This window comes from Nicotiana tomentosiformis, chromosome 3, assembly GCF_000390325.3.
Source record: "Nicotiana tomentosiformis chromosome 3, ASM39032v3, whole genome shotgun sequence".
Classification (NCBI taxonomy): Eukaryota; Viridiplantae; Streptophyta; class Magnoliopsida; order Solanales; family Solanaceae; genus Nicotiana; species Nicotiana tomentosiformis.
Genome location: NC_090814.1, coordinates 103,283,007 through 103,290,551, shown reverse-complemented (window position 1 = coordinate 103,290,551; position 7,545 = coordinate 103,283,007).

The window sequence follows — 7,545 nt, the reverse complement described above, 5'->3', positions numbered from 1 at the left end:
GGTATCTATCATCTCCGACCAGGGTACGCAGTTTACATCACAGTTCTGGAGAGTCATACATCGTGAGTTGGGTACTCGTGTGGAGTTGAGTATAACATTTCACCCTCAGACGGACGGATAGTCCGAATGCACTATTTAAATATTGGAGGATATGCTTCGTGCGTTTGTGATTGATTTTAGGGGTGCTTAGGATCAGTTCTTGCCACTTGTGGAGTTTTCCTACAATAACAGTTATCAGTCGAGCATTCAGATGGCGCCGTATGAGGCTTTGTATGGTAGACGGTGCCGGTCTCCAGTGGGTTGGTTCTAGCCAGGCGAGGCTAGTCTATTTGGTACAGACTAGGTTCAGGATGCCTTGGAGAAAGTTAGATTGATTCAGGATCGACTTCGTACAGCCCAGTCCAGGCAGAGGAGTTATGCGTATCGGAAGGTTTGCGACATTACATTCATGGTTAGTGAGCGGGTCTTGCTCTGAGTTTCGCCCATGAAGGGTGTTATGAAGTTCGGGAAGAATGGTAAGTTGAGCCCTAGATATATTAGGCCTTTTGAGATCCTTGAGAGGGTTGCAGAGGTGGCTTACAGACTTGCACTACTACCTAGTCTCTCTATAGTTTATCTAGTGTTTCATGTTTCCATGCTCCGGAAGTATCACGGTGATCTGTCTCATGTGTTAGACTTCGGCTCAGTCCAGTTGGACAAGGATCTATCTTATGTTGAGGAGTCGGTGGCCATTTTGGACAGGCAGGTTCGAAAGTTGAGGTCAAAGAACATCGCTTCTTTGAAGGTTCAGTGGAGGTGGGTCATCCAATTGAGGAGGCGACATGGGAGACCGAGCATGATATACGCAACAGTTATCCTTATCTTTTCACCACTTCAGGTATGTCTCTATACTCGTTCGAGGACGAATAAATGTTTTAAGAGGGGGAAGATGTAACGACCCAGCCGGTTATTATGAGAGTATTAGCCCTGAACCCCTATTTATTGCTTCCTCTATTTTATTTTTGGGTTTTGTGACTTGCCGGGAGGATTTGTCTTTGATTTCGGAGTGAAATGGGACACATAGTCCTTAAAATAAAAGTTTAAGTCGTAGGAATCGACCATAGTTAGAACTATGTGAAGATGACTCTGGAATAGAGTTTAGACGGTTCCAATAGCTCCGTAAAGAGATTTTCGTCTTAGGAGCGTGTTCAGATGTTGAATCGGAGGTCTATATGTCATTTTAACGTCAATTGGTAAAAGTTGGAAATTTGATGAATTTTGGAAAGTTTAACCGGAAGTGGACTTTTTGATATCAAGGTTGGATTTTGATTCCGGAGGTTGGAGTAGGTCCATAATGTCAATTATGTCTTGTGTGCAAAATTTGAGGTCAATCGGACTTGATTTGACAGGTTTCGGCATCGGATGTAGAAGTTTGAAGTTTTAAAGTTCATTAGACTTGAATCGATGTGCGATTTGGTTTTTAGTATTGTTTGATGTGATTTAAAGGCTCGACTAAGTTCGTATGATGTTTTAGAACTGGTTGGTATATTTGGTTGAGGTCCTGGGGGCCTCAGGTGAATTTCGGATGGTTAACGGATCATTTTTGGACTTAGAAGATTTTCTGGTGCTGGGCTGGTTCTGGTGTAATCGCACCTGCGCAAGGCTGACCACAGGAGCGAGCCCGCAGAAGCGAGCAATGGGACGCAGGTGCGGGGCTAGGGGAATTGTCCAGTGGTCACAGATGCGGTGTAAAGGCCGCTTCTGCGGAAGATTATTCGCAGAAGCGGACGAGTGTGAGAAGGCATGTCCGCAGAAGCGGGCATGTTTGCGCAAATGCACACCCGCAGAAGCGGGATTTGGACTGCAGAAGCGGAATGAGTGCCAAGAGCTGATTCCGCAGAAGCGAATCACCGGCCGCAGAAGTGGTTTCGCAGGTACGGATAATTGGCCGCATGTGCGAAAAGCTTGGGCAGTATTTAAAACCGAAGGGCTTCGTGATTTTTGTCATTTTGGACTTTGCAAACTTGGTCTAGGGCGATTTGTTAGAGCATTTTCGAGGGATTTCTTGAGGTAAGTATCTTGTGCTTATTTTTTATCAATAATCTTGTTTTCCCATTGATTTTCCCACCTAGATTATGTGTGTTTAAGGTGGAAATTGGGAGTTGGAGGTTAGGGATTTGGTGAGTTGATTTGAGGAATTGAGTGGTGATTTTGTGTCGGATTTTGGTTATTTTGGTATGAGTGAACTCGTGTTCGAATGGGTGTTTGTAATTTGTGACTTTTACCCGATTTCGTGACGTGGATCCGGGTCGACTTTTTGGGGTGATTTTTTGATTCTTTGCTAAAGTCATAAATTTATGGTTTAAATTAGTTCCTTGTAGTTTTATTCATGAGATGTAATTATTTTTGGCTAGATTTGGGCTATTTGGAGTTGGAAAATCGAGAGAAAGACATCCTTACCGATTGATTGAACGAGATTTGAGGTAAGTGACTTACCTAACCTTGTGTGGAGGAAATCCCCATAGGATTTGTTACTGTTGTAAAAATTTGTGATATGTGAGCGCCGTGTACGCGAGGTGACGAGTGCGTACACGGGCTAAATATGAAAAATTTTGTTCTTGTTGATTTGTCATCTTTTGAATTTCCTTAACCGAGTAATCTTCTTTTAAAATGCATTAACTGAGTTGCCATAGCATATGTAGTGATCATGTTTAGCCTAGTATCGCATGTCTACGTGCCTTAACTCTTACTTGCAATTTGTGCAACATGCTTAGTTGAATTACCTATTTTTCTTGATTTGAATTAAATCTTTAACTGTAAGATTCTTGTTAAAAGTTCGTGTTTCCTTCAATTACCTGCTGCATATTTACTTTTCGACTATGAGGCTGTTCATTGGGAGATCCCCATGTACTGCATATTTACTTTGGGGCTATGAGGCAGTTCCTCGGGAGATCCCCCTTTACTGCATATTTACTTTGAGATTACGAGGCGTTTACTTGGGAGATCCCCCTGTACTACATATTTACTTTAGGCCCCCCTGTACTGCATATTTACTTTGGGACTACGAGGCGGTTCCTCGAGAGATCCCCCTGTATTGCATTTTACTTTGGGACTACGAAGCGGTTCCTCGGATGATCCCCATGTCTTGCATATTTATATTTGGGACTACGAGGCGGTACCTCGGGAGTGCCCCTGTTGTTTTCCTCTATTTCCTGAGCTATTAGTTTCTGAGGTTTCCCGTTGTTAAATTTTCAGTCATTTCCAATATTATTATATATTCTGCCTTACTTTCCTTTTAAACCAGTAAGGCCCTGACCTGACCTCGTCATTACTCTACCGAGGTTAGGCTTGGCACTTACTGATTACCGTTGTAGAATACTCATACTACACTCTGCATATCTTCTTGTGCAGATCCATGTTCTCCCCACCAGACCAGATACCAGTGAGTTGGACTGTACGTGGAGACTTCAAGGTATATCTGCCAGCGTCTGCAGACCTCGGAGTCCCCCTCTATCCTTATTATGTTGCTTCCCTTATTCTCTTTAGACTTTGATGTATAGAGATATTTACTACTTACTCTTAGAAGCTTGTGACTTATTTCTACCGGGTTTTGGATGTTGTAATTATGGATTTGAAGTTTTATATTATATATCAAGCGTTGAGATTGGAGTTTAGTTTATTATTTATTTATTCCGCAAATTGTTAGGCTTACCTAGTCTTAGAGACTAGGTGTCATCACGACATCCTACGGAAGAAAATTGGGGTCGTGATAGTTATATCAATCAAATTTACCAATTCAATTTTGGGAGGAGTGTTTGTTGACTGCAACTTATTTAATAAATAGATTTCCCTCTACATTTCTTCAAGGAAAGTCCCCGAATGGAGTTCTTTTTGGTTCGCCACCTTCCTACACTAATCTCAAATCTTTTGGATGCCTTTTTATGCTTCATCACTCCTTATACATAGAACAAATTTGGATCCCAAGTCAGTTAAATGTGTCTTTTTGAGGTATCCTATGGGGAAAAAGGGATACAAGTTACTTGCTTTAGACACTGGGAAGGTGTTTGTTTCCATAAATGTGACTTTATATGAGGATACCTTTCCATTTTCTTCAAGAGATAATGTTCATCTTTTTCCTCTTAACTCACAAATGCCTATTACTGACATATCTTCATTAACTCTGCTTCCTAACTCTATTGTTCAGTCACCTTCAGGCTCTCAGAAAGGTTCTTTCCCCTGCTTCTGAGCACCTTCCTCATCTACTTTCTCCTAGTTTACCTTCTCCTCTCAGAACACCCAGCTCCCACTATAACCATACACCCATTGAAGCCATTCCCTCTCCTAGCCCAAGTCCTTTATCAGGACAGTCTCTTCACCTTTCCAGTCAGTCATCTACCCATGCCCCACTTGCCCTTAGAAGATCCCTTAGGGAGCATCACTTACCTAACTATCTAAATGATTACATTTGTCACTCGGTTTTTCTTACTGATGTTTCCTTTGGTTTCTTTACCTCCCTGTTACCCCTTCTACCTTATCATTTTCAACTCTTTCACACTCAAATCAGTCCCTTTTAAATTCAGTTTCCTTTATCTCTAAAACTACATCATATTCACAAGCCTCTTTACATCTCGGATGGGTGGAAGCTATGTCTAAAGAAATTCAGGCTTTAGAAGCAAATCACACTTGGAAAGTGGTAGAATTACCAAAAGGATAAGAGGGCTTTGCCCTGCAAATAGGTATATAAAGTAAAGTATAAGCATGATGGATCACTGGAAAGGCTCAAGGCACGTTTGGTTGTGAGGGGTTCAAAGAGAATGAGTGGACTTCACTGAAACTTATTCACGAGTAGTCAAGATGACTACTATCAGGTGTCAATTGGCAGTTGCAGTTACAAGAAACTGGGGCATTTTTCAATTAGATGTCAATAATGTATTTCTGTGTGGTGACTTACAAGAGGAGATCTACATGAAATTCCCAGCTGGTATGCGTTCTCCCTCACCTCATCATGTGTGTAGACTCAAGAAATCGCTTTATAGACTGCGGCAAGCCTCAAGGCAATGGTATGCCAGGCTCACTGCAGCCTTGAACTTCAAGGGATACTCATACTCTCTTAATGACTATTCACTATTCTTTAAGAATTTAGGAGGTAGAATTACTATTGTTGATGTTTATGTGGACGATATATTTTTAACATGAGATGATCCTTCAGAAATTAGTTCACTCAAATATTTTCTTGATTCTGAGTTTCAAATTAAGGATTTAGGAAAAACATACTATTTTCTTAACATGGAAACTATTAGAGTACCACAGGGAATAATACTCAGTCAACGTAAGTTCACCTTGGATTTACTGGTTGAATTTGGTTGTCTAAATCTGAAATCGGCTCCTTCTCCAATTGATCCTTCTTGTCAGCTTCATATGGATGTTGGGGACTTGCTATTTGACCCCATAATTTATCGAAAGTTGATCGGCAAGTTGAATTACCTCACTCATACTCGCCCTGACCTCTCCTTTGTAGTGCAATACCTCGGTCAGTACATGCAATCTCCTCGAGTACCTCATTTTGAAGCTGACATGCGTTGTCTATGCTATCTCCTCACAAATCCTAGTATAGGATTATTCATGTCATCTGCATCTTCTTTTGATTTGTTGGCCTTTTGTGACTCTAATTGGGGTCAATGCCCAGATTCTAGGCACTCTATCAGTGGGTATTTCATCTCTTTGGGAGGAGCTCCGATCTCTTGGAAGTCAAAGAAACAAGCTTTGGTTTCTTTATCTTCAGCAGAAGCGGAATATCGCTCAATGCATCGTGTTGTTTCAGAAATCACATGGCTGGTGAGGCTTCTTTAAGATCTGTCTATTTCTCCCTCCTTACCGATGTAAGTTCACTCAGATAGCCAAGTGGTGATTCATATCGCTCGCAATCCGGTATTCCACGAGTGTACCAAACACGTGGATCTCGACTATCATTTTGTCCGGCATCAATATCTTGCCGGTCTCATTTTCTTGTCTTTCGTACCCTCTACTTCACAGATCACCGACGTATTTACAAAGCCCCTTTTCTGGCCCTAACCATCGGCTTATTTTGGGCAAGTTGGGGGTAGTTTCTCCACCTTCCAATTTGAGGGAGATGTTGGCATTAGGATTTTAGATGAGTTGTTGCCCGATGGTGATTCGGGAAAGAAACGATTTTTAGATGGAGAAGAACAAATGAAAAAGAAAGCAGACACAAAGTCAAAATTTCGGATTTTACAACGTTTAAAGAGATAGCACACACTGCCTCAATCACCACCGTTTATTTAAGTTTATGATAGATCTAATCCTAGCCATTCTTTATTAGAAGGAAGAGTATTGGTGTCAAAACACTCCATTTGCACCATAGGTATTTTAGATTGATTTATTTTTTGAAGAATATTCTTTTTCTAAGTTAGTTACACATTAGCTCGTAGATAGGTGACAAGTGTACAAATAGGATTACATTCTTTCTTCATTCTTTTTATATAAATTCATGTGCAGTGCTTATTTTGAATGCACAGAAAATTCAGCTACAAGCTTTTTCTTCATTCTTCTTATGAATTATAACACGTTTTAACCCTACTATAGGACTTTTCTGATGCAAATTTGAATTTAATCGCGTCCCAATCGCCAATCGGATACCGGACACCGAATAAAATAAAAAACAAATAGAAGATACAAAATGCCTAACCCAACCCCCCAAAAAAAGAAAGAAGCACTAGACTAAATCTGTAAATAAACGATCTTGAATACATTTCCCGAATAGCTAAAGGTATCACAATATGAACACCTCTGATAACAATTATCCACGTAGTCTAATGTACTGGAAATATGAATTTTGCCAAGGAAATTATCTTCACGACGAAAAGAAGATGAACAATGATTTCTATCACTTACGAATAAAAGTCATTTTTTTAATAAATAAATTAGATAAACATTTAGTCGTCGTTGTTGTCAAAACCTTCAATAATTAAAAATAACAACAAAGCACAATCTTACTCAATCAGCTTTCACCTTGTACGATTATCATGTGCTACTGTCACCTGCGGCTAAGGTGAAAGCACCATTAATAGTCTCACGAAAAGACACAGAATAATCACATTAATGTTGCAATTCATGGAATATATTGTATTCCATTTTTCCATTTCTTGTGGTTTTGTTATTAAGTTAATAGCTTATATTTCCGATAATCATAATAATAGGAAACATCATTTGATTTGTTGATTTCTTGTAGAAGCATAGACTAAGGACATAATTCTGACAACAAATTTAAACTTTGCCATTCACTTCTAAGGCAAATGTATAATCAAGTTCATAAAAAACTTGTATAGACCATAATTTCAGTGATAGTTATATTATACTAGCTACTTCACTATTAATATTCTTAAATTTTTATTTTGGTACGATGCATTTTTTCCCACCAAATTAAACAAGAAAAAATCAACATTTTTCCCGGAAGATATTTTTTATGTCATACCAAACACACATTACTCAACAAATAGAAGGGGTTATTATAGAGTGGTAAGTAACTCTTTCATCCTTAATCAGAGG